General features: G+C 36.0%; 2 long non-coding RNA genes across 2 annotated transcripts in view; one reads left to right on the forward strand and one right to left on the reverse strand.

Annotated features, from left to right (window-relative positions):
- LOC111097758 overlaps positions 1–27,330 on the forward strand; it is a 237,174-nt gene that overhangs the window by 51,659 nt on the left and 158,185 nt on the right. The window lies entirely within an intron of this gene.
- Positions 3,503–17,585, reverse strand: LOC111097759. Its single transcript, XR_005366019.1, has 3 exons — positions 16,607–17,585; positions 10,953–11,144; positions 3,503–3,606 (listed from the first exon to the last, which is right to left on the reverse strand). It is a non-coding gene; the product is annotated as an uncharacterized LOC111097759 (long non-coding RNA).

Genomic DNA, 27,330 nt, shown 5'->3' on the forward strand with positions numbered 1-27,330 from the left:
CAGATATTCCTCCAAAAAATAATATACAAGTGGTTAATGGACTACTAGGTATTTATCCAAAGAATACTAAGATTAAAATGCTGATTTGAAGGGGCATATGCACTCCAATGTTTATGCCAGCATTATCAACAATAGCCAAATTATGGAAAGAGCCCAATGTCCATTGACTGATGAATGGAGAAACAAGTGATATATATGTATATATGTGTGTGTGTGTATATATATATATATATATATATATATATATATATATATATGGAATATTACTCATTATATGGAATGTAATGGAATATAACCTATCAGAAAGAATTAAATACTGCCATTTGCAATGACATGATGGAAAAAGAGTGTATTATGCTAGGCAAAGTCAGTCAGAGAAAGACAAATATCATATGATTTCACTCACATGGAATTTAAGAAGCAAAACAGATGAACATAGTGGTAGGGAAGGAAAAATAAAATAATATAAAAACAGAGAGGGGGCAAACTATAAGAGATTCTTAACCACAGAGAACAAATAGGGTTGCTGGTGGGGAATTGGGTGGGAAGATGGGCTAATGGGTGATGGGCATTAAGAAGGGGACTTGTGATGAGCATTGGGTGTTGTACTAAGTGATGAATCACTAAGTTCTACTCCTGAAGCCAAACAACTGAAGCCACATATTCTATCTGTCTTCCGTCTGTAAGGGTGGCCTGATGACCCAATTCTGGACAATCAAATGCAAAGAGTATTCTCATGGAGAGCTTCTAGAAATGACTTTCCTCCCTGATAAAAGAAATGTGAGATCCTTTTATATTTTTGCACCCTAGCTACCCACTGTTCCTTTCCTATGATTATGATTCAATGTGGATGTGATACTTGGAATTATGCCATTACATTCAGGAGTAAAGAAGGATGCCAAATTCTTCTATTCAGTTTTATACTGAAGATCCTAGTCAATGCAGTAAGATAGAGAAATAAAGTTAAAAAATTAGAAAGGAAAAGAAAAAATTAATTTGCTATAGATATGATTGCTTTCATAGAAAACTAGAAAACATATGTAGACACATGATAGAACTAGTAATAGAGTTTTACAGGTTTTCTGGAATCAAGATTAACTGAAAAAAGATTATATAGCCAATATTAATCATAAAAAATTAATACATTTAACATTACATAATTAATTATAAAGTAATTAGGACTAACTAACAATTTTGTAGTGCTTTTAAAAAGGGGATAATTTCAAAATGTTTTTGAAGTATGTAAGACGAATAAAAGGACACAGGGTTTTGGAATTGAAATACTCATTTTAAAGACGCATCAATTTACTGCAAACTAATTTTTTTTTAATTAATTAATTTATTTATGATAGTCACAGAGAGAGAGAGAGAGAGAGAGTCAGAGACACAGGCAGAGGGAGAAGCAGGCTCCATGCACCGGGAGCCCGATGTGGGATTCGATCCCGGGTCTCCAGGATCGCGCCCTGGGCCAAAGGCAGGTGCTAAACTGCTGCGCCACCCAGGGATCCCACTGCAAACTAATATATATTTTCTATGCAATGTCTACTCAAACCCTAAAAGGATTTGTTGGGGGTCTTTACAGCTCCTCAGAAAATCAATGTGAAATTACACACAGAACAGATAAATGTTATGACTTTATAATAGAATACTGCAAAGGTCAAATGAATAAATGAGCCACAGTTTACACCTCAAAAACCTGACACTGAGTAGAAAAGTCAAGTTTCCAAATGGTGTGTAAGTTATGCCTTTAATGTAAAACTTGAAAATGAGGAATAGTCATAGATTTAAAAAAAATGCAGGATAATGATGAATACCAGGTTCAAGACAATGTTACCTCTGAGGAAAAAGAAGGGAAAAGGATAGGAGTGAAATCTATATGGGCTTAAATTGATTGAAGTATTTTATTTCTTAATCTGAGAGTCTATTACATGGATGTTTATTATACAATTTCTACAATTTTTGTATGCCTGAAATGTTTCATAATTATCTTTCTGTCTATGTGTATATTGTCCCTCATCTCTCTCTATCTACTCATCCTCATCTGCCTGTTGTCTGCCATCTGGAACATGCAGGACAAAATGGATAGTAGTTCTATGGATACTAGGTTATTCCCTTTACTTTGCTGAATATTTTAACATAAGAGTTTCTAAAAGATTATGCTCACTATGTGTGGATAATGGATCCGAGGAGTTAAGAAGAGGTACGAGGAACCATTGAGTCTTATTGTAGTAGCAGATGGAAGAAAATAGTGAATCTGAAAATTGTTTTGGAAGCCGAATGGCCATCTATGGAGACTACTTGAAAGTGTAGGGAAAGCTGGTATGAGGCTATTTCTCTTGTTTCTGTCATGAGCCTCCTAGTGGACAATAAAGTGACTTCTGTTGCTAGAGAATATATGTGAATAGTGCTGTTGATGATTGGGGCAACATGACCTCTTATTTATTGAATTTTAATATTCACAATTTATATTTCTTGCAACATTTCTTGATTTGTCATATACCCTAATAAGTACATCCTGAAGCTTTTGCTACGGAGTCCAACAGAAGGAATTTTCTGATGTTGCTTTGCTTCCTTCTGAAAAGTCCGACTTAAAATTTTCCATTTAAGGAAGTAAACTTTTTCAGATAGCATACTCACCATTTATACTGACTTGGCTGGCATGAGTTGCTATAGGAGAGAACCAGCACTTGGTCCTGCTTGTGGACAGTATGGGCTTTGGACTCTGGAGATGCTGACAGGATTGAAACAGTGCCTGCAGCCGAGAATCACCTGTTAGGAAAGGGATGTTGGATAAAGATGGTGGCTGGGCATTGCAGAATGTACTGACCTGTATACTGGAGAGGGCCCTAAAGCGGGCAATGTGCAATGCTTTCATTGCTGTTAAGAATTCAGGGGAAAAATGTGTATTACAGGCATTTTTTTTTTTTTTTTTTTTTTTTTTTTACCCCAGCATGACTTCTGTGAATGCTGCCAATTGATCAGAACTTGCTGCATGTTGCTTTGTGGCCATTTGATTTCTGCACTATTCTGGATGTAGGATTAAAAAAAATTCTTGTACTTCATCAGTCATAGTAGATTGTACAACAAATAGTTCTTTCTCACTTTCAAAGTTATTTAAGATTTTGCCATAACACTGTTTATTGGTGCCTGATCAGATTCTTGGCCAGTAGCAGAAGCCAAAGCTTCTATCCTTACATTGCTGGTACTCATTGCTGTAACAGGGCATGAAAAAAGTTAATGGCTACCCTTAAGTATTATATTAATAAGCGAGTAAGTGAGGTCTTTTAAGAACAAAGGCTCAGCCTATAAGACATCCTAGGTTCAATTGTGTTTGTATTGATTGGACTTGTCACTTTTCCAATGTTGATTTCTTATGACTACATCCCTTATTCTGAATCATAAAAAGGTGAGTATATGTTTAAAACTAAAGTAAATGTAATTCTTAGTTTTGAGCAGTTTTGTAACATTTGTGGAGGAAATAGATAATCTTGGTAATTTGAGGGTTCATTTCAGTTAATAATAATTTTATTAAGATGTTTTATTCACTGAGACCAAATACAGATTACATTTTTCTTAGGTAGGTTCCAAGAATTCATCAGTGGAAAGCTGGAGAAAAAAAACAAAACAAATAATGAGATCTTGATAGCAAAATAGGCAAAGGTTCAAAGGCCAATCTATTCATTCCTTATATGAACATATACCTTCCACAAACTTCATACGAATAAAGTTTGCAAAATTATAGACAGGCATTTCAGGGGCAAGGTGTGGTTTCTGATTTGCATTCTCAGCAATCATGGCCAATGTCTATTTTGTTAAAGGGGAAACTTCAAGAACAGTTTATATTAGTATTTCAGGGCTTCAATTCTAGGTTATCAAGATAGTGAGGGAGCCTTACAGATCATTTGTTTTTATTCTGTTTATTATTAAAGACCCTTGCTTTTTAAAATACTTTTTCTTTTTTTAAGTTAAAATTCAATTAATGTATAATATTAGTTTCAGAGGTAGAGATCAGTGATTCATCAGTCTTATATAATACCCATTGCTCATTATGTCATAAGCACTCCTTAATGTCCATCACCCAGTTTCCCCATCCTCCCAGCCTCTTCCCCTCAGCAACTCCATTTGTTTCTGATGATTAAAAGTCTTAGGCTTTGTCTCCCTCTCTGATTATATCTTATTTTTTCCTCTCTTACCCTATGATCCTCTGTTTTCTTTCTTAAATTCCACATATAAGTGGGATCATATGATTGTCTTTAATTGACTTATTTCACTTGGCATAATACCCTCTAGTTCCATCCACACTGTTGCAAATGCCAAGATTTCATTTTGTTTGATGGCTGAGTAGTAGTCCATTGTATATATAGACAACATCTTCTTTATTCATTCATCTGTCCAATGGACATCTGGGCTCTTTCCATAGTTTGGCTATTGTGGACTTTGCTGCTATAAACATTGGGGTGCAGGTGCCCCTTCAGATCACTACTTATGTATCTTTGGGGTAAATCCCTAGTAGTTGGAATTGCTGGGTCGTAGGTAGCTCCATTTTCAACTTTTTGAGGAGCCATACTGTTTTCCAGAGTGGCTGCATCAGCTTGCATTCCCACCAACAGTGGGAATGCAAGTGCAACATTCCCCATTCTCCACATCCTTGCCAGCATTTTTGTTGTTTCCTGACCTGTTAGTTGTAGTCGTTCTGGCTGGTGTGAGGTGAATATCTCATTGTGGTTTTGATTTGTGGTTTTTCCCAGATGTTGAGCCATTTGTATGTCTTCTTTGGAGAAATGTCTGTTCATGTCTTCTGCTCGTTTCTCGGTTGGATTATTTGTTCTTTGGGTGTTGAATTTGATAAGTTCCTTATAAATTTTGGATACTGGCCCTTTATCTGATAAGACATTTGCAAATATCTTCTCCCATTCTGTCAGTTGTCTTCCAGTTTTGTCAACTGTTTCCTTTTCTGTGCAAAAGCTTTTTATCTTGATGAAGTCCCAATAGTTCGTTTTTGCCTTTGTTTCCCTTACCTTTGGTGATGTGTCTAGCAAGAAGTTTTTTTTTTTTTTTTTTTTTTTTAAGATTTTATTTATTCACGAGAGACCCAGAAAGAAAGAGGCAGAGACATAGGCAGAGGGAAGCAGGCTCCCAGGGCTCTGGGATCACACCCTGAGCCAAAGGCAGATGCTGAACGGTTAAGCCACCTAGGCATCCCTGTCTAGCAAGAAGTTGCAGCAGCTGAGGTCACAGAGGTTGCTGCTTATGTTGTCCTCTAGGATTTTGATGGATTCCTGTCTCACATTTAGTTAGGTCTTTCATCCATTTTGAATCTATTTTTGTGTATGGTGTAAGGAAATGGTCCAATTTTCCCAACACCATTTGTTCAAAAGACTGTCTTTTTTCCTGTAGATATTCTTTCCTGCTTTATTAAAGATTAGTTGGCCATAGAGTTGAGGATCCATTTATGGGTTCTCTATTTTGTTCTATTGATCTCTGTGTCTGTTTTTGTGGTAGTACCATACTACCATACTACCATAATCACTCTTAGTGATTACAACTTTGTAATAGAGCTTGAATCTGGCATTGTGATGCCACCAGTTTTGGTCTTGTTTTGCAACATACCTCTTGCTATTTGGGGCCTTTTCTGGTTCCATAAAAATATTAGGATTATTTGTTCCAGCTCTGTGAAAAAGTGGATGTATTTTGATATGGATTGCATTGAATGTATAGATTACTCCAGGTGGCATAGATGTTTTTAACAGTATTTGTTCTTCCAGTCCATGAGCATGGAATGTTGTACTATTTTTTTTTAAGATTTTATTTATTTATTCATGAGAGACACACACAGAGAGGCAGAGACATAGGCAGAGAGAGAAACTGACTCCCCACAGGGACCCTGATGTGGGAATCAGTTCCAGAACTCCAGGATAATGATCTGAGTCAGAGGCAGACACTCAACCACTGAGCCACCCAGGTCAGGTGCCCCTGTTTTTCCATTTCTTTGTGTCTGCTTCAATTTCTTTCATGAGTGCTTTATAGTTTTCTGAGTATAGATCCTTTGCCTCTTTGGTTAGGTTGATTTCTAGGTATCTTAGGGTTTTTGGTGCAATTGTAAGTGGGATCAACTCCTTAATTTCTCTTTCTTCTGTCGTATTGTTAATGTATAGAAATGCAACTGAGGGGATCCCTGGGTGGCTCAGCAGTTTAGCGCTTGCCTTCAGCTCGGCATGATCCTGGAGTCCCGGGATCGAGTCCCACATCAGGCTCCTGGCATGGAGCTTGCCTATCCCTCTGACTTTATCTATGCCTCTCTCTCTTTCTCTCTCTCTCCCCTCTGTGTGTGTGTGTCTTTCATGAATAAATAAATAAAATATTTAAAAAAAGAAATACAACTGATTTCTTTGCATTGGTTTTATATCCTACCATGTTGCCAGGATGGGGGTGGAGTCTTTTGAATTTTCCACATAGAGTATCAGGTTATCTGTGAAGAGGGAGAGTTTGACTTTGCTGATTCAGATTCCTTTTATTTATTCTCCTTTTATTTTGTTGTCTGATGATGAAGCTAGGACTTCTAATACTATGTTGAACAGCAGTGATGAGAGTGGACATCTTTGTCATGTTTCTGACCTTAGGGGAAAAGCTCTCAGTTTTTCCCCATTGAGAATGATATTTGCTGTGGGCTTTTTATATATGGCTTTTATTATATTGAAGTATGTTTCCTCTAACCCCACTGTGAGGAGTTTTTTTTTTAAGGATTTTTAAATTCATGAGAGACACAGAGAGAGACAGAGATACAGGCAGAGGGAGAAGCAGGCTCCTTGCAGGGAGCCCGAAGTGGGACTTGATCCCTGGCCTGGGATCACTCGCTGAGCTGAAGGCAGATGCTCAGCCGCTGAGCCACCCAGGCGTCCCTGTGAAGAGTTTTACTCAAGAATTGATACTGTACTTTGTCAAATGCTTCTGCATCTATTGAGAGGATCATATGGTTCTTGTCCTTTCTTTTATTAATGTAGTGTATCACATTGCTTGACTTGTGAATACAGAATCACCTGGAAGCCCAGGAATAAATCCCACTTGGTCGTGGTAAATAATCCTTTTAATGTACTGTTGGATCCTATTGGGCAGTATCTTGGTGAGAATTCTTGCATTCATGCTCATCAGGGATATTTGGTCTGTTATTCTCCTTTTTGGTGGGGTCTTTCTCTGGTTTTGGGATCAAGGTAATCCTGACCACAAAGAAAGAGTTTGTAAGTTTTCCTTCCATTTCTATTTTTTTGAAATAGCTTCAGAAGAATAGGTATTAATTCTTCTTTAAATGTTCAGTAAGATTCCCCATGGAAGCCATCTGGTATAGGACTCATGTTTGTTGTGAGATTTTTGATGATTGCTTCAATTTCCTTGCTGGGTATGGGTTTGTTCAGGTTTTCTATTTCTTCCTGTTTCAGTTTTGGTTGTTTATACATCTCTAGAAATGCATCTATTTCTTCTAGATTCCCTAATTTGCTGGCATTGGTTGTTCATAATTTGTTCTTATAATTGTATTTTTTCAGTGTTGGTTGTGTTCTCTCCTCTTTCATTCATGATTTTATTAATCTGAGTCCTTTCTCTTTTCTTTTTGATAAGACTGGCTAGTGGTTTATTGATCTTATTAATTCTTGCAAAGAACCAGCTCTTAGTTTTGTTGATTTGTTCTACTGTTCTTTTGGTTTCTATTTCATTGATTTGTGCTCCAATCTTTATTATTTCTCTTCTCCTGCTAGCTTTAGGCTTATTTTCTGTTCTTTTTCTAGCTCCTTTAGGTGTAAGGTTAGGTTGTGTATTTGAGGCCTTTCTTGTTTCTTAAGAAAGGCTTGTGTTGCTATATACATCCCGTTAGATTGCCTTTGCTGCATCTCAAAGGTTTTGAACCTTGAGGTGTTTTCATTTACATTTGTTCCCACGAATTTTTAAAATAATTCTTTAATTTTCTGGTTGACCTATTCATCCTTTAGTAGGATACTCGTTAGCCTCCATGTACTTGAGTTTTTTCCAAATTTCTTCTTGTGATTGAGTTCCAGTTTCAAAGCATTATGGTCTGAAAATATGCAGAGAATGATCCCAATCTTTTGGTACTGGTTGAGACCTGATTTGTGACTTAGTATGTGGTCTATTCATAGAATGTTCCATTTGCGCTTGAGAATAATGTGCATTCTGTTGCTTTTGGATGAAATACTCTGACTCTTGTCTATTAAGCTCATCAGGTCCATTGACCAGTGACTTTATTTCAAAGCCCTTGTTGATCTTCTGCTTAGATGGTCTGTCTATTGCAGTGAGTAGGGCATTAAAGTCTCTTACTGTTACTGTATTATTATCGATGTGTTTCTTTAATTTTGTTATTAATTGATTTCCTTTATATAATTGGCTGCTTCCTTGTTCAGTGTATAAATATTTACAACTGTGTGATCTTGTTAGATAGACCCTTGAATTATGATATAGTTTCCTTCCTCATCTCTTATTACGACTTTTGGTTTAAAATCTTAAGTCTGATATAAGGATCACAACCCCAGCTTCCTTTTAATGTCCATTAACATGATAAATGGTTCTTTACCCCCTCACTTTCAATATGGAGGTGTCTTTGGGTCTAAAATGAGCCTCTTGCAGACAGCATAGAGATGGGTCTTGCTTTTTTATCCAGTCTGATACCTGGTGTCTTTTGATTGGGGCATCTAGCCATTTAAATTCAGAGTAACTATTGAAGGATATGAATTCAGTGCCATTATATTACCTGTAAAGTCACTTTTTCTATATATTTTCTCTGTTCCTTTCTGGTCTGTGGTACTTTTGGGCTCTCTTTGCTTAGAAGTTCCCTTTTAATATTTCTTGCATGACTGGTTTAGTGATCACAAATTCTTTTAGTTTCTGTTTATCCTGGAAGCTTTTTATTCTCCTTCTATTTTGAGTGACATCCTAGCTGGATAAAGTATTCTTGGCTGCATATTTTTCTCACATAGTTCACTGAATATATGGTGCTAGTCCTTTCTGGCCTGCCAGGTCTCTGTGGATAGGTCTGCTGCCAGTCCAGTGTTTCTATCCTTGTAGGTTATTGTCCTGAGCTGCTTATTAGGATTTCCTCTTTGTCTCTGAGATTTCTAAGTTTCACTATGATATATTGGAATGTTGACCTATTTTTATTGATTTTGAGGGTGGTTCTCTGTGCCTCCTGGACTTGAATGAGTATTTCCTTTCCCAGATTACAGAAGTTTTCCACTATAATTTGCTCCAATATACCTTTTGTCCCTCTCTCCCTCTTTTCCTCTTCTTCTGGGATCCCAGTTATTCTAATATTGTTTCATTTTATGATATCACTTATCTCTCAAATTCTCCCCTCATGATCCAGTAGTTGTTTATCTTTCTTTTTCTCAGTGTATTTATTCTCCATCATTTTGTCTTCTGGATCATGATGTCTCTCTTCTACCTCATTTTTTTTCTTCTGCCTCATTTATCCTAGCAGTTAGAGCCTTTCTTCTTATTTCATCTCATTATTAGCCTTTTTGACTTTTCTTAAAAAGATTATTTATTCATGAGGGACACAGAGAGAGAGAGAGAGGGAGCAGAGACACAGGCAGAGGGAGAAGCAGACTCCATGTAGGGAGCCTGACACAAGGCTTGATCCCAGGATCCCAGGACTCCAGGATCATACCCTGGGCCAAAGGCAGACACTAAACCACTGAGCCACCCAGGGATCCCAGCATTTTTTATTTTGACTTGATTAGATTTTATTTCTTTTATTTCTCCAGAAAGGGATTCTCTAGTGTCTTCTATGCCTTTTTCAAGCCCAGCTAGTTTCTTTATAATTGTTACTCTAGGGGCACCTGGGTGGTTAACCACCTGCCTTAGGCTCTGGTCATGATCCCTGGGGTCCTGGGATTGAGACCCACATGGGACTCCCTGCTCAGCAGGGAGTCTGTTTCCCTCTGCTCCTCCTCCTTGCTTGTGCACATGCTCTTTCTCTCCCTCAAATAAATAAATAAAATCTTTTAAAAAATAATTGTTATTCTGAACTCTAATTCCAGCATCTTATGTGCATACTGGTTATATCCCTGGCAGTCAGTACTACTTCTTGTTCTCTCTTTTGAGGTGAGTTTTTACATCTTGTCATTCTGTCTAGAGAACAGATGAATAAGAGAAAAATCCTAACATGACAAGAATGACCCCAGAAAAATATACACTAAACAAATGAGAAGAGCCTCCAAACTGAAAAAATAAAAGTGAAAAAGAAGTATAATTAGACAGGTGGACAAAACAGAGTAATACACTGTGTGTATTTTGGTCTGTTAGGAAACTAAGAGACTAAATAAATAAATAAATAGAAAGAAAGAAAGAAAGAAAGAAAGCAAGCAAGCTAGAGACCAGAACTGTAAAGAAACAAAAAACTATATATGTACGAAAATAAAGTTAAATACAATGACAGGACAGAATGTAACTGTAAAAATGAAAATTAAAAGACAAAATACCCAGAATATAAACAGGTGAACAGAACAGAGCAAAAAACTATATCCTGAGTATATTTTGTTCAGTTGGTTAGAAGAAACTACATCTCAAAATTGTAAAGAAAGAAAAACTTCTGTACACAAAAATAAAATTAAATACACTGAAAGGATAGAATGTAAAGATGAAAGTTCAAAAAGACTGAAACAACAAAAAACAACAAAAGAGAATATGATCAGACAATTGAACAGTTATACACTAGATTCTGAGTATATTTCTGTCTATTTGTTAGAAGAAACTCTCAAACTTGTAAAGAAAGAAAAATTTATACATATTCTAAAATAAAATGTAGTAAAACGATAGAATGTAATGTAAAACTTAAAATTTAAAAAGACTTAAAAAGAAGTTGATATTTGTTGAAAAAGGAAAGAAAAAAATTAAAATTGAAAGACTAAAGAATCATGGGAAAAATCCCATGAATTCTTTATTTTATTTACCTTAGTGCTGAAGTTTTGTAATTCTTTATAATGGGTAAACTTAGTCTTAGCTGATGTTGTTGCTGGTCTTCTGGGGGAGGGGCCGGTTCCACTGATTCTCAGGTGTCTTTGCCCCAGGGCGGAATTGCACTGCCCTTGTCAGGGAGCAGGCTAAGTAATCAGCTCCAGATTGCTCCAGGTGGCTTTTATTCCCTAAAAGTTTTAGAGAATGAGAGTGAAAATTGTAGCCTCCCAATCTCTAGCCTCAACCTGAAAGCCCAAGGCCCCACTCCTCAGTGCACCCTCAGGGAAAAGCAGTTAATCACCCCAGTCTCCCTGGTCTCCATCCGCACTCCATGCTCACCCAGCCTTTGACAGAGCATTTCTCAGGTACTTGACCCCTTTTCGATTCCCCAAATCCTGCAGAATCCAGGGGCTCACACCCACTCTGCTCCTCCTGGGGGTGGGAGTTGAGGTTGGGGGTTGTCTCCTGTTGGTTCTGCCACATTCAGCCTCTGCTTGCGAACAGTCACCCGATGGTGCCATGGTTCAAGGTTTATGGCAGCCCCAAGCTGAGAACCCACTCTTGGGCTCACTGATTGCAGCTGGCTTCCTGATCTCATGCCTGGGAACTGTGCCACACTCAGGTACCCCTGTACGACCCTGAGGATCCTGAGTCCACACTGTCTCATCTAAGATTCTGCACCACTTCACCACTTGAGCCCCTTTCAGGCTGGGAAGTCCCTAACTGGAGCAGACTTCTGAAAGTTCTGATTTTGTGCTCCACTGCTGTATCACTTTCTGGGGCCTGCTGCCAGAGGCTCCCTCCCCCTGGGGTCTGTCTTCCGGGGTATCACCTCAGATTCACTTCTCCACCTCTCCTACCTTGCAGAAAGTGGTTGCTTTAGTAATTGTAGAGTTGTAGCTATTTTCTTCTATCTCTGGTTGACTTAACAGGTGTTCAGAATGATTTGATAGCTATCTAGCTGATTTCCTGGGAGCAGACAAAACTAAGATCTCCTACTAAGAGAGTAGAGATCTCTTACTCCTCTGCCATCTTGGACCTCTTGTACTAAGACTCCTGCTTTTTTCTTCTACTGATTTCACACATTCCTGGGTGCAGTCAGGTACTCTTTTATTAAAATTTTTTTAAAATTTTTATTTATTTATGATAGTCACAGAGAGAGAGAGAGAGAGAGAGGCAGAGACACAGGCAGAGAGAGAAGCAGGCTCCATGCACCGGGAACCCAACGTGGGACTCAATCCTGGGGTCTCCAGGATCGCGCCCTGGGCCAAAGGCAGGCGCCAAACCGCTGCGCCACCCAGGGATCCCCAGTCAAGTACTCTTAATGTTGTTTGTACTTCTGGAAAAAGCACAACTTTACAAAAAGTAATTTCTCGGACTCCTCCCTATCTCATTTTTAAAATCACAGTCTCACAACTGCTAGGCTTTTCTGCTGCCTTTACCTTATATATAGTTTGTTCTTCTAGAGCACTTTTTCATCGTTGGCACTACTGTTTTAGAGCTGGAGAATTCTTTGTTTTTGAGGCTTGTCCTGTGCATTGTAGGATGCTTGGCAGCATCCCTCATGTCAGTTTTACCGGATGCTAGTAGTACTTCCCTGCGCAATTGAGACAACCAAAAATGTCTCCACATCTTACCAATGTCCCCTGAGGGGCAAAATTTTCCTCAATTAAAAACAATTGTTCTAGAGATGTTTATATAGGTTCCCCAAAGGGAAAAACAATGGTGAAAGACTATAATTCTGCAACCTTACATGTGTTTGGATTAGATTTTCATGCAGGTAGACATATTTGAGAGTTATCCTAAAGAATTCATGAGAGGGAACCTCTTTTTACAGAAGCATCATTCTGTCACAGGACTTACTTTCTGTGTTCTGACCCTGACAGCAGTATCAATTCATAGATTACCTTTCTATATTAGGTGCTGAAAATATTAGTATGAATTAAAACTGATTTCTACTCAAAAGAAGTAGGCACTCCAGGGACTGTTGCTAAATCCTGACCAAAATGAAACTTAACATAAATCAACATTAACTGCGGACCCTACCTTTTAACAAACACTATTGGCTTTCATTAATGAAAGACACCGCATTATATATATTCATTCCTATGCATAAGAATCTGCCTTACTCTGCTATTCTCGTATCATTATTAAAAGATGAATAATACCCAGAGAGGTAGTTAAAACCACTTAATTGACATATGAATAAATGAAATGTTCAATTAAGAGGGCCAAATGCCAGGGATTTGAATTAGTTTAGTGCTTTTATATGACTTGACATGATGCATTAATGGTGACTAACATTTACAAAAAATGTGCTGCTTTATATGACACAGGGTTAATAGTTAAGCTTTGGCTTGAAACACTTAATTCTATTGTCACTTTATATTTTCATGTTTTGTTCATTGCTTAAATTCATACAGAATAAGTCCTTATTTTAGTAAACATTTCCCATTTTATGATCTTCTAAGGCTTTATTATTTACTGATGCTCTCATTAGATGCCATATATTTTAGTATACTGTGCAGCTGCTAGATTGAGATGATTTCTTAATTGGCATTTTTCACCTTTCTTGTGGCTGGCACAAATTAAGATTCTACTGTGCTTCTCAGGAATAAGCTGATAGCTTGTGATATCTCTGTAGATCTTAAAAATTATCAGCCATAAACTCATTTATTGTCTAATCAAGTAAATTGGACAGCTTCTATCACTGACTGAATTTTCTGGGTTTTTTTTTTGTGAAATTAATAATAATAAAAGACTACTAATAAAAATCAAGCATACTAATGCATAATACAAATTTTTTTTGTTCTTATTTGTTCTACTGGTCACTCCTCCCACTACCTATTTCAAAAAGTTATCTAAAATAGAAACCTAGTGCTTTGAATGTTTTGGAAAATATTCCTTTAAAAGAGAAAAGCCTGGGCAGCCCGGGTGGCTCAGCGGTTTAGTGCCGATTCTGGAGACCCAGCTGGATCCAGTCCCACCTCAGGCTCCTTGCATGAAGCCTGCTTCTCCCTCTGCCTGTGTCTCTGCCTCTCTCTCTCTCTCTCTCTGTGTGTGTGTGTGTCTATCATGAATAAATAAAAATAAAAAGAGCCTTTATTTTGATGCATATGTATTTAGATTTATTTGAATTGCTGAATATAAGAATATGGATGGAATTATATTATTTAGAACAGAATAGTGATTTTATGGGTAATTTAGCAATGTGCCTTCATTTTTCATGGAAGGATGTGGAAATTCAGGGGTTAAATTATTGAAAGGTCTCTCAGATAGGAAGAGGCAAAGTAAGCATAAAAATATAGATAATAATACAGAATTACTAATTCTGGGTCTAGTGGCATTGGTTTTCTAGCATATGATCTTTCTATATGAACTTCAGAATTATTTTTTTCTAGTCATATAATTATATGATTTAGAAGTTGAGGATGAAGAAGGCTAAGATATTCTTTCATCCACAGCCAAAAGTTTTGTATATGTTTCAAGGGTTGTTTTAATGGTCTCCTGCCATTTGGAGACTCACCATAAACATCATAAGTACAACTGAACACATGTGAGTTGTATGATCTCATTGTTCTACTTGAATCAGATTTCTTTCTGTTTCTATAGGTGCATCTTTTTGGATTTATATAAAAAGGATACCTTTAGCATTGTTCATATAAATGAACAATATAAATATATAAACAATATAAAAGGCATTTGGTCCTCTTAATTGAACAAAATATTAAAAAGTAAAATGATTTGATTTTATGTATTGAGTTTTTTTAATAGGTAGGAACAAAAATATTACTGCTATAATAAATGCAATGTTGCAGAAATGAGTATTGTTTTCTTATGATAGATGTTCAGTATAAATTCAGGAGATACCAATTTACCATAGTGATCATTCCTATAGAAAATAATTCAATCTGTCATAATTTAGTAACATGAGTGACAATCGAGAGATTGTTTATATATAGTAGATGTGAAAAGTCTCTCACTGTAGTTATGACTTATATTTCCATAATGAGAAATAATATTGAGCATCTTTTTAGGTGCTTTTGGCTATTTGTATATCTTCTTTTCAAACCCCATGCCTATTTTTAAATTAGTTTATTTCATTCCTAGATATATTTCCAAGAGAAATGAAAAGACTATCCTTTCTCCTTTGAATAGCCTGTGCTTCTTTGCCAAAAATCTATTGTCCATTTTTATAGGGGTCTATTATGGCTTCTCTAATCTGTTTCATTGTGTTATGGTATATTCTTTTGTCAGTACCACACTGTCTTGATTATTGTAAGTTTATACTAAATGCTGAGGTTAGTGTCAGTCCTCTGACTTTATTTTTCTTCAATGTTGTTGACTATTTTTGGTCTTTTGCCTGTTCATATAAACTTCAGAATTAATTTGTCAATATTGACAAAGTCATTTGCTAAAATTTTGATTCAGATTGCATAGAATTTATAGGTTAAAGTGGGGAGAAATGACATTTAACAATATGAGTCTTCCTATTCATGAGCATGGAATACCTATCCATGTATTTAAATCTTTGATTTCTGTCATTAGAGACTTGTAGTTTTCCTTGTATATATCATATACATATTTTGTTAGCTTTTTACTTAAGTATTTAATGCTTTTTTGTGTGCTAATGTAAATTATGTTTTTTAATGTCTGATTTTGATTGTTCAGTGGTAGTATATGGGAACACAGCTGACTTTTTTGTACATTGACCTTATACTCTGCAGTTCTGCTGTAATTGCTTATTCCAAGATTTTTTTGTTGTTAATGATTCTTTGGGATTTTCTACATAGACCATCATGTCATCTGTGAAAAGACAATTATATTTTTTCCTTCTAAATATCTTCCTTCCTTCCTTTGTCTTATCTCATCTTGTCTTTTTGCATTGGTTAGGATTTCCAGTACAATGGGAAAAATGAGTAGTGAGTAAGGACACTCTAGCTTTACTCCCAGTCTTAGGCGGACAGCATCTGGTTTCTTACCACCAAGTGTGATGGTAGGTGTATGGCTGGTTATATATATAGACATATATATATATATATATATATGGATATGTCTATATATCTCTCTATATATATAGATATATATAGAGAGAATTCTTTTTATCAAGTTGAGGAGGTTTTCCTTTATTCCTAGTTTTCTTAAGAGTTTTTATTGTGAATGGATGTTAGATTTTGTCAAATGCGTTTTTCTGAATCTCTTGATTCTTTTTTAGCCTGTTGTGATAGATTACAAATTTGATTTTCAAATGTCAAACCAATTTTGCATACCTGAAATAAATCTCATGTGATTGTGGTGTATAGTTATTTTTTATACATTGTCGGATTTGATTTGCTAATATTTTGTTGAGTATGCATCTGTGTTCATGAGACTTCTGTATAAATACTTTGTGGCTTTAATTTTATATAATTTTAACTATGACCTTAGTCAACTTGCAAATAACACTGTACCAGTTTACATGTAGTGCAGGAACTTTATAGAGTATTGCTGGTTCCTCCTTTCTGTTTCTGTGACCTTGCTATAATTCATTTCACATATCCATATGCTTTCATGACCTGAAACATTGGTACTATTAGTGCTTTATATAAACAATTATCTTTTAAGTCACTTATGAATAACAACAATATAATAAGACATTGTATTATTTTACCTCTTCATTTCATTATGTGGTTCCCACTTTCTGATCTGTGTTATTTTTCTTCTGCTTGAGGAACTTCTTTTAACATATCTTGCAATACAAGACTGTTAATTCCTTCAGTCTGTGTTTTAGAAAATCTTGATTTCTTCAGTTTTGAAGAGTGATCTCACTGGATATATAATTCTAGGCTTGGTGGTTTTTCTTTTTTCTTTCAGCACTCTCTTGCTTGCATGGTTGATGAGATATTATTCACAGTAGTTGTTATTCTTGTTCCTCTATAGATAAGGTTCTCCTCCTTGCTTCTTTCATGATTTTGTCTCTCTCTCTCTCTCTCTTTTTTTTTGTAATTTAAATATGATATGTCCAAGTGACTTTTTTTTTTTTTTAAATCCTACCCTGTATTCTTTGAGCTTCTTAAGCTTTGGTTTGCCTTCTGTCTATAATTTTGAAAAATTCTTGGTCATTATTATGTATAAATGTTTTTTTCTACTAAATTTTCTCTTTATTCTTCTTCTGGCATTTTATTCTGTTTATGGTAAACCTTTGATACTATCTTAGAGTTCTTGGATACTTTGTTCTGTTTTTTTTTTTTTTCAAATTCTTTTTTTTTCTCTTTCTGTTTTAATTTGTGAAGTTTCTTTTGACTTGTCTTCAAGATAATGGATTCCATCCTTGTTCCTTTCAGGTCTACTGATGAGCCCATCAAAAATGCATTTTTTATATTGTTACATTGTTTTTATTTCTAGCATTTCATTTTGAATTTTAGAGTCTCCATCACTCTGCTCACCTTACCCATTTGTTCTTGTATTTTGTCCAGTTTTCCTATTAGATCCCTTGACATTTTAATAAGACTTACTTTAAATTTTCTCTCTGATAATTTTAATATCTAAAACACTTCTGGTGCTAATTTTGGAAGTTTATGAGTTTTTTTTAGATTCTGTTGTTTTGTTTTTGCCTTTTGGCATGACTTGTAATTTTTTTTTTTTTTTGTTAGCACTTGAACATGTTGTATCAGAGAATAGTACCTGAGTAGATGGGCCTTTAATGTGAGGATTTCTGTTGATGTAGGAGTTGGCCTGTATTTAATGTTTGTTGTAGCTCTAAGTGCTAGAGGCTTTGGCTTGTTTTTATATCTTTTTGACTTAGGACTTCCCTAAGTATTCCTCCCTCCTCAGAGGGATTCTGTACTATTCTGCTCCTTCAGCCATAATCCACTCTTGTTATACTAGATCTCTGATGTAGTGATAAGGTGTTGGGGATAGGAAATGTTCTATAATCTTTTCATTATATTTCAGGGTTTTAGTGGGCTCATGGGGCTGTGTTTCTGAAAAGGGTTAGCTCCCTTTTACTCTCACCTCCCTATTCCTTTCCATGGCAACAACATTCTCTTGGTTTGCATAGAACCAACAGAACTTTCTGTTTACTTGAGGCTGTAACCCCTGTGGACCAATTATTTTTTTTTTTAACCTTAGTTGAGATAGAGGCAAGAGGGGGCTGAGTTGGGAGGAATTCCTTCTTTCCAGCTGAAATGAGGCTCTTGTCAAATCTTTTCACTCAGAGAGCAGGCCTTTGTTATAAAGGAGGTTCTGGGCTTATTTCATAAATAATCTCTTCTCCCCCTGCCAGAGCCACAAGGGAATCTTGTGTTTCCACTGTGAGAACCTAGCAGGATTCCTGGAGGTAAAGACCACAAAAATGTGAAGCCCTCCTAAGATTGCAGCACCAAGATTGTATTCTAAAGCTAATTTATACTCAACATTCAGCTGCTCATCAAAGTTACCATTTATGTGTTCCTACCAAGTTCTGGTTCCAGTGGCTTCTTCTCCAGGGAAGCAAATCTCAGCTCTGATTCTGGATGTTCCTATCTCTCTGGATAGGAGGTGGCAGTTTACCCTGAGACCTCACATCTCTGCCGAGTGCAAGAAAAGTCATTGATTTTTCAGTTCTCCACCTTTTCCTGTTGTAAGGGTGGAGTGGGAGTGATAATTTCCAAGCTCCTTACAGACTAGGGCTGAAACTTGTCCTGTCATGCCATTTCTCCTCAGTGTCTTTAGATATATTTCTCCATTTATTCTAGAATACAGTTTCTAAATTACCTTTTAGAAGCCACCTCAGATATCATCTCAGTGAAATCTCCTTCATTTTCCTGTCCACCCTTTACCCCAGAAGGCTTAGGTATGTTTTCCCGTGGCTCCCAGAATATCTAAAATATTAGAATACATTTACTTGTACTTGTTTTTACTATGATATGTGTTTGTATCTTTCATTTTGCCTTGTGAATTTTAATTCATCTCTGTATCTCAAGTGTTAGGATACATGACAATACATAGTTTACTTTTCAATCAGTATTTAATATGAAGTATAAGGCTTAATTTTCTGTGTCCCTCCATGGTTACAAAACCAGCTTCTCCATGATTTTTGGTCAAATTAATCATAACTCAGTATGGCATAAGGAAGTTTCATTCACTTGGATATCTGTATTCCTTTCAGCTAAAGCCTTATTAGCTATATTGATAGCTGCTTTAGGCTATGACAAATATTTGACACGAGGACAACTGAACTTATATTCCTATTCTTTCTTCTATCTTAGGTGATAGTCAAAAAAGATTGAAAAATCATCAAGTGGAAGGTTTTATTATAACACAAGTAGTTTAAGGAAAGATATGGTGAATTTTTTGAAATATGGCATTTATTTGTAATATAATTTATAGTGCAAGCTGTTACAGATCATATGGTTTTATGTAAAGCTCATTTTTTTAGTTGCATATATCTCTTCCTGAGTATAATGGGATTTCTTTGTGATAAAGACTGTGTTTTATCTTACATTTTTCTTGTAAAGGACCAAATAGAGTGACATATGGAAATTAGACACTCAGCGAGTCACTTTCATAAGTGGACATTAATCAATTAGCTTAATGTTCAATATAAGCTACTTTTTCATGAGCACTATCATAAAATTATTACTGTAAATGCCATCTAACATTTGAAACTCTGTTAGATGTCTTTATGTTAAGTAAGACAAGCCCTCTGACCTGCTAATAACTAGCTCTAAATAGAATGTCAGTTTCTGAATCTGTGGATCAGGAACGTCATTTAGAAACATGGGAGCATGACAGGCTTTATTGTAAAACACTGTGGGTGTGTTATCCATATATATATGTCCTCCTATATTAAACCTCTCAATTAAAAAAAAAAAACCTCTCAATTGTTTCACAAATAAAAGCAGTGCTTTCAGAGGATCTGCCAAAAGATGACAATTTGAATTATTTATGGATGATTTAGATTCTGGGGTAATTTCCTGCTTGAATATTTCATGTAATTGACTGTAAATATGAAAGTAGAGAGGATTGTTGGGCTGATTTTTTTTCTCATTTTGAAATGAATCCATGCTTTTTCAGATTATATAACTTCCCTTAGGAATATCATGGAAATGAATGGATTGGATTGCTACATACAGTGACTGGAAGCTGCAGTTAGATAATGTTTTAAGTTTTTATTATTTTTTACGTTTTAGTATTTGCTTCTGTTTGTCTCTATTCTAATTTCCATCATTCAGGACTACCTGTCATTCATCTGTTTCCAGCAAGTTAGCAATATTGTAGGAAGATTCATCAGTAGTAGAGAGAACCCTATTTGAGCCACATTTGTGATTGATATTTCAGAAACAAGATGACCTCAATATACAAGGCATACAAGGAAAATTATAAAATTTTCTAGCAATGAAAAATAAACACAGTATAAAGATAAAGTACCCTGAAGGAGGAAAAAAGCTTGTTTGAACATAGAAAACCCAAAGATTAATTTAGAAGTCTTGAAATCTCCTGGATTCATCTGAGTTATTAAGCAATAACTCTAAGAGTAGTAGCGTTCATTTCAACCGAATTCAAATATACTTCCAATTGCAGTTCTAGTTGTTTCTTAGTCATGGCTCATTCCGAGCCTGAATCCTCTTTCACTTTTTGAAGTCTGGACAGAAGTCTGCCTCACACCTTCCTCCCTCCCTCCATCCTTCCCTTCTTCCAGCCTTCTCTCTCTTTTTCCCTCCCTCCTTCCTTTCTTCCTTCCCCTCCCTTTCTTTCCTTCTCTTTTGGATTGATTAAAATATTTTATTTAATGAAATATTTTGAAGACTATAGTTTATTATTAGGGAAAATATGAAGCTTATTTATTTAAAGTTAATTTTATACTGACATAGTAAATAGATTCATCCAAATAACAACAGTTTTATAGTGTTAATAATGGAATGCATTCTGCAGACATGTGATTTTACCTTCACATTTAAGCACATTACCTCAATATCAAAAAAAAGAATAACAACATAATTTTGACTACTTTATTTTTTTAATTTTTGAAAAATTTTAAAAAAGATTTTATTTATTCATGAGAGACACACACACAGAGAAGAGAGGCAGACACACAGGCAGAGGGAGAAGCAGACTCCATGCAGGGAGCCTGATGTGGGAATTAATCCTGGGTCTCCAGGATCACGCCCTGGGCTGAAGGCAGCGCTAAACTGGTGAGCCATCTGGGCTGCCCAATTTTGACTACTTTAAATGTTAGTAGATGACATCTGCTTTATTGAAGAGTAAGTTCTTTCATTTATCTCTTCAAGGGAGTGCTTGGGCAGGGTAGGAAAATAAATCTGTCTATCTACCTATCTGTGTATCTATTTATCTATCTATCTTTATATCTTTATTTGTGAGAGCCATGTGGTCTTCAACTTGGGTTTCAGAGACAGACCTTCAAGGGCCCCATTAATAGTTCAGTATTTTAATATAATTAGCTTACTTTTTAATATAATTTTTGATTTTATGTATTAGTAACATTATCCTGAAATGTGGTAAACTTCTCTAGATTGCCAAAGAGGTTCATTGAACAAGAAAGTTTGTTAACATATACTTGTGACAAAATTAGAAATCCTTTTTTTTTTTTTTTTTTTTTACTGTCATGGAAGCAAATAATACATTATCTTATTTTCTAAATAGGATTGACTAAGCAGTTGTCTAATTTTATCCTCTAGATACAGTATTGTTTTGTACTCCTCTAGCAGAATATTCAGAAAACTCCATCAATAAGAAGCCATTAGCTTTCAATCAGAAGACCATTATGGCATTGTCAGTTCTTTTGTAAGTGGTTAATTTCTGTTCAGCCTTTTCTAAGACTAGACACCATACAAATTATGTGTTTCTTTTAAATTATTAGTGGACTATTTATGGACATGTATGTATCTCTTAACGCCTCATTCAGAATCATGAACAGATATTGTAGACATAGTTGTAGATAGAGGAACATACCAGACTCTGGAATGGGACACAGTTAACATGGATTTAGGGAATGAAAGTGAATCTGGGGATCCCTGGGTGGCACAGTGGTTTAGCGCCTGCCTTTGGCCCAGGGTGTGATCCTGGAGACTCGGGATCAAATCCCACGTTGGGCTCCCAGTTCATGGAGCCTGCTTCTCCCTCTGCCTGTGTCTCTGCCTCTCTCTCTCTCTGTGTGTGACTATCATAAATAAATAAAAATTAAAAAAAATAAAAAAAAAGAAAGTGAATCTGTTTCAGTGCCATATCTCTGTTACCTACCCATCACTCCTACACATCTTTTTTAGGTTATTTCAGGCCTCTAATAACAGGCAAATCTGTTTTTCTAGGGCTAACTTATTACTTAAAATCATCTTTTAACAATATAGCGGTTTTTCTCTTTAGCACCTGTTCTGTAGAAAATTGTTTTTCAAATGGTGGGCCATGATGTATTTCTAGATTATGAAGTCAATTTAATGGATCATGATTAGCATTTCTTTTTAAATAGAATAGAACAGAATAGAATAAAATAGATCATACTGATTCCATCATATGCATAAAAGGTAAATATTGTTTTGTGAAAAGATGTATGTGTATGTGTGTGTAAAAGATTGAGAGAGATGAGTTACATGTATGTATACTACATTAAAATATAAAAAGTTTTGGAAATGTCAAGTAAATTAGGTTAGAACTGAGGGAGAGTCAAGAAAATTTGGAAGCAAATGGATAACTTAGTGTATGAGAAAGTAGGGACATTAGTAGCTGAGGACTGGCAAAAATGGTATTAAGTATTAATAATAATAGTGACAAGTATTATTATTATAATGATGTTTATTACGTGCTTACTGTGTGCCAGGCTTTGTTATAAGAAATCTCCATGGATTAATTCATTTAATGTTGTTAATAGTGCTTTACGTTATAGAGTAGTATTACTGTTTCCATTTTACTGTTGAGACAACTAAGGTACAGATATGCTTAGTAACTTAGGCCAACATTATTCACCTTAGTGAGTGGCAAATTTGGGATTCAAATGTTGGCTCTCCAAATACAAGACTATGCTTTTAAATACTACAGTAAATGGCTTCCCTGTTTAAATGGAATTGAAGCATAAAGAGAAATAAGAATTGCCTGATTCAAATTTATTTTTAGAGAGGACTGAATACAACACTTTCCTCTTCTAAAATAAGTTTCAGACAATGGACAGACATACAAGATCAGGGCATTCGGTACCTAACCCATTCAACATTGTAAATTAGTTTTTTGCAGAAGACTTTAAAACTATCTACAGGTTAATGAGCTTGATACAGTAGACTTGTAAAGAAAATGTACTGACTGAGTACAGAGCTGTAAATTTAGCTTCTCTGAAGTTGACATGTTGTACAACTCAGATTTCCCAAAGTATTGAATTTTAAAATGACAATAAGATTTAGGAACATTTACTCAAATGCTTTTAGCTTCTTCACAAAGGCCCCAAGCTCATTAGAAACACAAACAAAACTGAAATTACTCTTTTCAAACTTCAGGCTGCTGAAGAAGGCTTCTACTGCTGATACAGCAACCTGAAGTGAAGAGGAAATGATTCAGTTTGATATTTTCCTTAACGTATACACTATACAAATTATGCTTCTATCAACATTAATGCATGTATATCCCTCAGGGATCGCTAACAAGCAGCCATGGGAAGCCAAAGTGAAGTGGCCGGAAGGTTTCAGAACTGATGTCTTCGACCTCCTGGGAGCTGATCTTGTCCATCTTTCTGACATGTATTCTTTGCATATCAGAAAATACTGTTGATCAAATCAAAGCATTCATGAATCCAGTGATTTTTTTTTATCCTTCACCAAATGTTCTGGTCTTTTTAGATCTTTGTCAGTGGTGTCACAGCTGAGTGAGCAATTCTGGCTTCCTGAATTTCCCTGAGGGCTAAACTGTCAACATCTATGTTTATCATGGAAACCTTAGACTTGAGAAAAATAATCTGATTTTAATCATGATTTTATACGTAGAGTGAAGCCTATCTAGATTTTTTAGTTTTCAGAATTTGTCCCTTTATGAATTTAAATAATGTACTTTGCCAGAATGATTGTAAATCCCCTGAATGAAATTTTCCTTTTGTTTTACTTCCTTCCTTCTTCTTTCATTTCCTCCCTCCTGTTCTTCCTTTTTTATTTCCTCGTTCCTTTTTCTTTCTTTCTTCCTCTCACTTTCCCTTTTTCCTTCTCTCTTGCCTTCCTACCTCCTTGCCACTTTCAGCATTTACTGAAATACTGCTATGTGTCACACACTGTGGGTGTAATGGTTCTCCTTGGAGAACCACAGGGAAGGATGAGAGAAGAGAATATGGAAAGGATTGGGGAGGAGATGAGACAGCTGATGGAAAAGCTGAGGGAAAAGCAATTGAGTCATAGTCTGCGGGCAGTTAGCACTGACCCTCCTCACCATGACCATCATGATGAGTTTTGCCTTATGCCTTGAATCCTGACGTTTTCCCTGAAGTTAAATAGGAAGGCACACCTGCTTCCTAAATTTACATGTTCTCAATGTACTTTTGTTGTAAACCTTTTAGTGTTATATGTCTCTTATGGGCCTCCTATGACCAGCTTCTAACTGAATGTTGTATTTTGACCCAATCTGTAAGATTCTGTCAGCAAGGGAGTTTTACCCTATTGCATGGCAAGATGTTCATTATATATTGTGGAGTTAATAAAGCAGTTTAAAAGACAAAAAAAAAATGTTCTTGCCAAGAGGGACTCACATTAATCTCTTGCTATTCATTCTTAACCACGAAATAAGTGGCTTTCTTCATTCAGTGCTTTTTCCATCACTTCTGTCTACCCTCTGTCTCCTGTCCTTTCCATATGTTTGGCAGACGTACGTCAAAGTGCTGGGTGTGCCTAGTTGAGTTTATCCTGTTTCATGTCTGAACATGACAGCTAGATTATGACATTGGGTTTGCTTCAGAGGAATGAAAATGGATCTAGTTTAATAGCAGGTATAGTGAAGAAGGGAAGAAAAGGCTTAAAATTCAGACATGTGGGTGATGCTAGGGAAGCATAATTCTACCCTTTAACCTACTGTGGTCCCTCATTGGCTGCCCAGTTGGTTGAGATCATAAGTGTCCTACCAGGAGTAAAAGCTTTGTGTATATATTTTACAAATTTATTGGATATGTGTAATTAATTGTGTTACCCCTTATTACTTTCACCCCAGTCCATTCTCTACATAGTTATTAACGTCACCTTTTTAACACGCTAATCTGATTATATTATTCCACTGTGTAGAACCTTGTGGCATCTGATTGCTTAAATGGAGAATGCAAAGTTTACTAGCTTTTAATGTTCAGCCACCCATGTTGTGACCCCTGCAACCTCTCTGTCTTGCTCATTTCCCTTCTTGTGTCACTATATACACAAAATCTGTTCCCAAAATATGTATCTACTTACTATTCCCTGAAAGTGCCATGTGATTTCATACTTTTATGCCTTTGTGTGCCTTTTTTCTCTAGGTAGAATGCTCCCTTTCTCCTCTACTATCCATCCACCTGAGAAAGCCAATCAATTCATCAAAATCATGGCCTAGCATTATCTCCTCTGAAGATCTTCCTTGAAATCCCAAAGTAGACATAATCATTCACTTTCTATCCTTCTATATCTTGTACTTATATTATTGCCCTTCTCATATTGCCATATAATCACTTGTATTTACATTTATCTTCCTTATTACACTGAATTCCTTGAAAGTACTCTCTGAGTTTCTGTTTCTGGTTGCTTATCAGGTATTTAAAGAATTAATAAATATTTGTAGCTTTTTAATTAATTAATATGGATTTATATTTTTTTTGTATTTACAGTTTTTTTCTCTATAAAACTTTTATTTTCTGAGGAAACTTAATAACAAGTTTTATATGCCCATGTATTATTCTAAGTCACTTTGTAGGATCCCAAATTGTACTTTAATATAGTTCTTCTTATATTTAATATACTATTCCTTTTTAAAAAAATGTACTCCTAGCTTAATCTTACAATTAATGTTTTGACATTGACTCAACACCCAAAGAAAAACAATCCAGTCAAGAAATTGTTTTTTTTTAAAGATTTTATTTATTTATTCATGAGAGACACACATGAGAGAGAGGCAGTGACACAGACAGGGAGAAGCAGGCTCCTCGGAGGGAGCCAGATGTGGGACTCGATCCTGGGACTGGGATCACACCCTGAGCCAAAGGCAGATGCTCAACCACTGAGCCACCCAGGCATCCCAGCAGTCAAGAAATTGTACAGAAGACATGAACAGACATTTCTCCAAAGAAGACATACAAACAGTCAACAAACACATGAAAAAATGTTCCAGGTCACTCCATATCAGGGAAATACAAATTAAAACCACAATGAGATCCCACCTCACACCACTCAGAATGGCTAAAATGAACAAGTTAGGAAACAACAAATGTTGGCAAGGATACAAAGAAAGGGGAACCCTCTTACATCGTTGGTAGGAATGCAAGCTGGAGCAGCCATTCTGGAAAACAGTATGGAGGTTCCTCAAAAAGTTGAACATAGAGCTACCCTATGACCCAGCAATTGCATTACTAGGTATTTACCCAAAAGATACAAATGTAGTGACCTGAAGGGGCATCTGCCCCCTCCAGTGTTTATAGCAGCAATGTCCACAATAGCCAAATTATGGAAAGAGCCCAGATGTCCATCCATAGACAGATGAATGAATAAAGATGTGGTGTATATATACAATGGAATATTACTCAGCCATTCAAAAAAATGAAATCTTACCTTTTGCAACAATATAAATGGAACTAGAGGCTATTATGCTAAGTAAAATAAGTCAGAGAAAAACAATTATATGATCTCACTCATATGTGGAATTTAAGAAAGAAACAGGATCAGAGGGGAAGTGAAGGAAAAATAAAATAAGATGAAATCAGAGAAGGAGACAAAGCATAAAGAGACTCTTAGCTGTAGGGAACAGACTGAAAGTTGCTGGAGGGGAGAGAGGTGGGTGCTGGGATAACTGAATGATGGGCATTAAGGAGGGTACCTGATATAAAGATCACTGGTGGTACTGCGAAGAGCCTGATTAACCCTCTGCCTGTGTCTCTCATGAATAAATAAACAAATCTTTAAAAAAAAAAAAAGAATATTTGGCTCAGTGGTTCGGCTCAGGTCATGATCCTGGGATCCGAGATCGAGTCCCACATCAGGCTCCTGTGAAGAGCCTGCTTCTCCCTCTGCTGTGTCTCTGCCTCTCTCTCTCTCTCTGTGTCTCTCATGAATAAATAAATCTTTAAAAAAAAGAAAAAAGAGCACTGGTGGTATATACAACTGATGAATCACTGAACTCTACCTGTGAAACTCATAATATACTATGTGTTAATTAACTGAATTTAAATAAAATAAAAATTAAATTAAAAAATAAATACAA

The sequence above is a fragment of the Canis lupus genome, chromosome 10 (genome assembly GCF_011100685.1).
Source record: "Canis lupus familiaris isolate Mischka breed German Shepherd chromosome 10, alternate assembly UU_Cfam_GSD_1.0, whole genome shotgun sequence".
NCBI classification, from domain to species: Eukaryota; Metazoa; Chordata; class Mammalia; order Carnivora; family Canidae; genus Canis; species Canis lupus.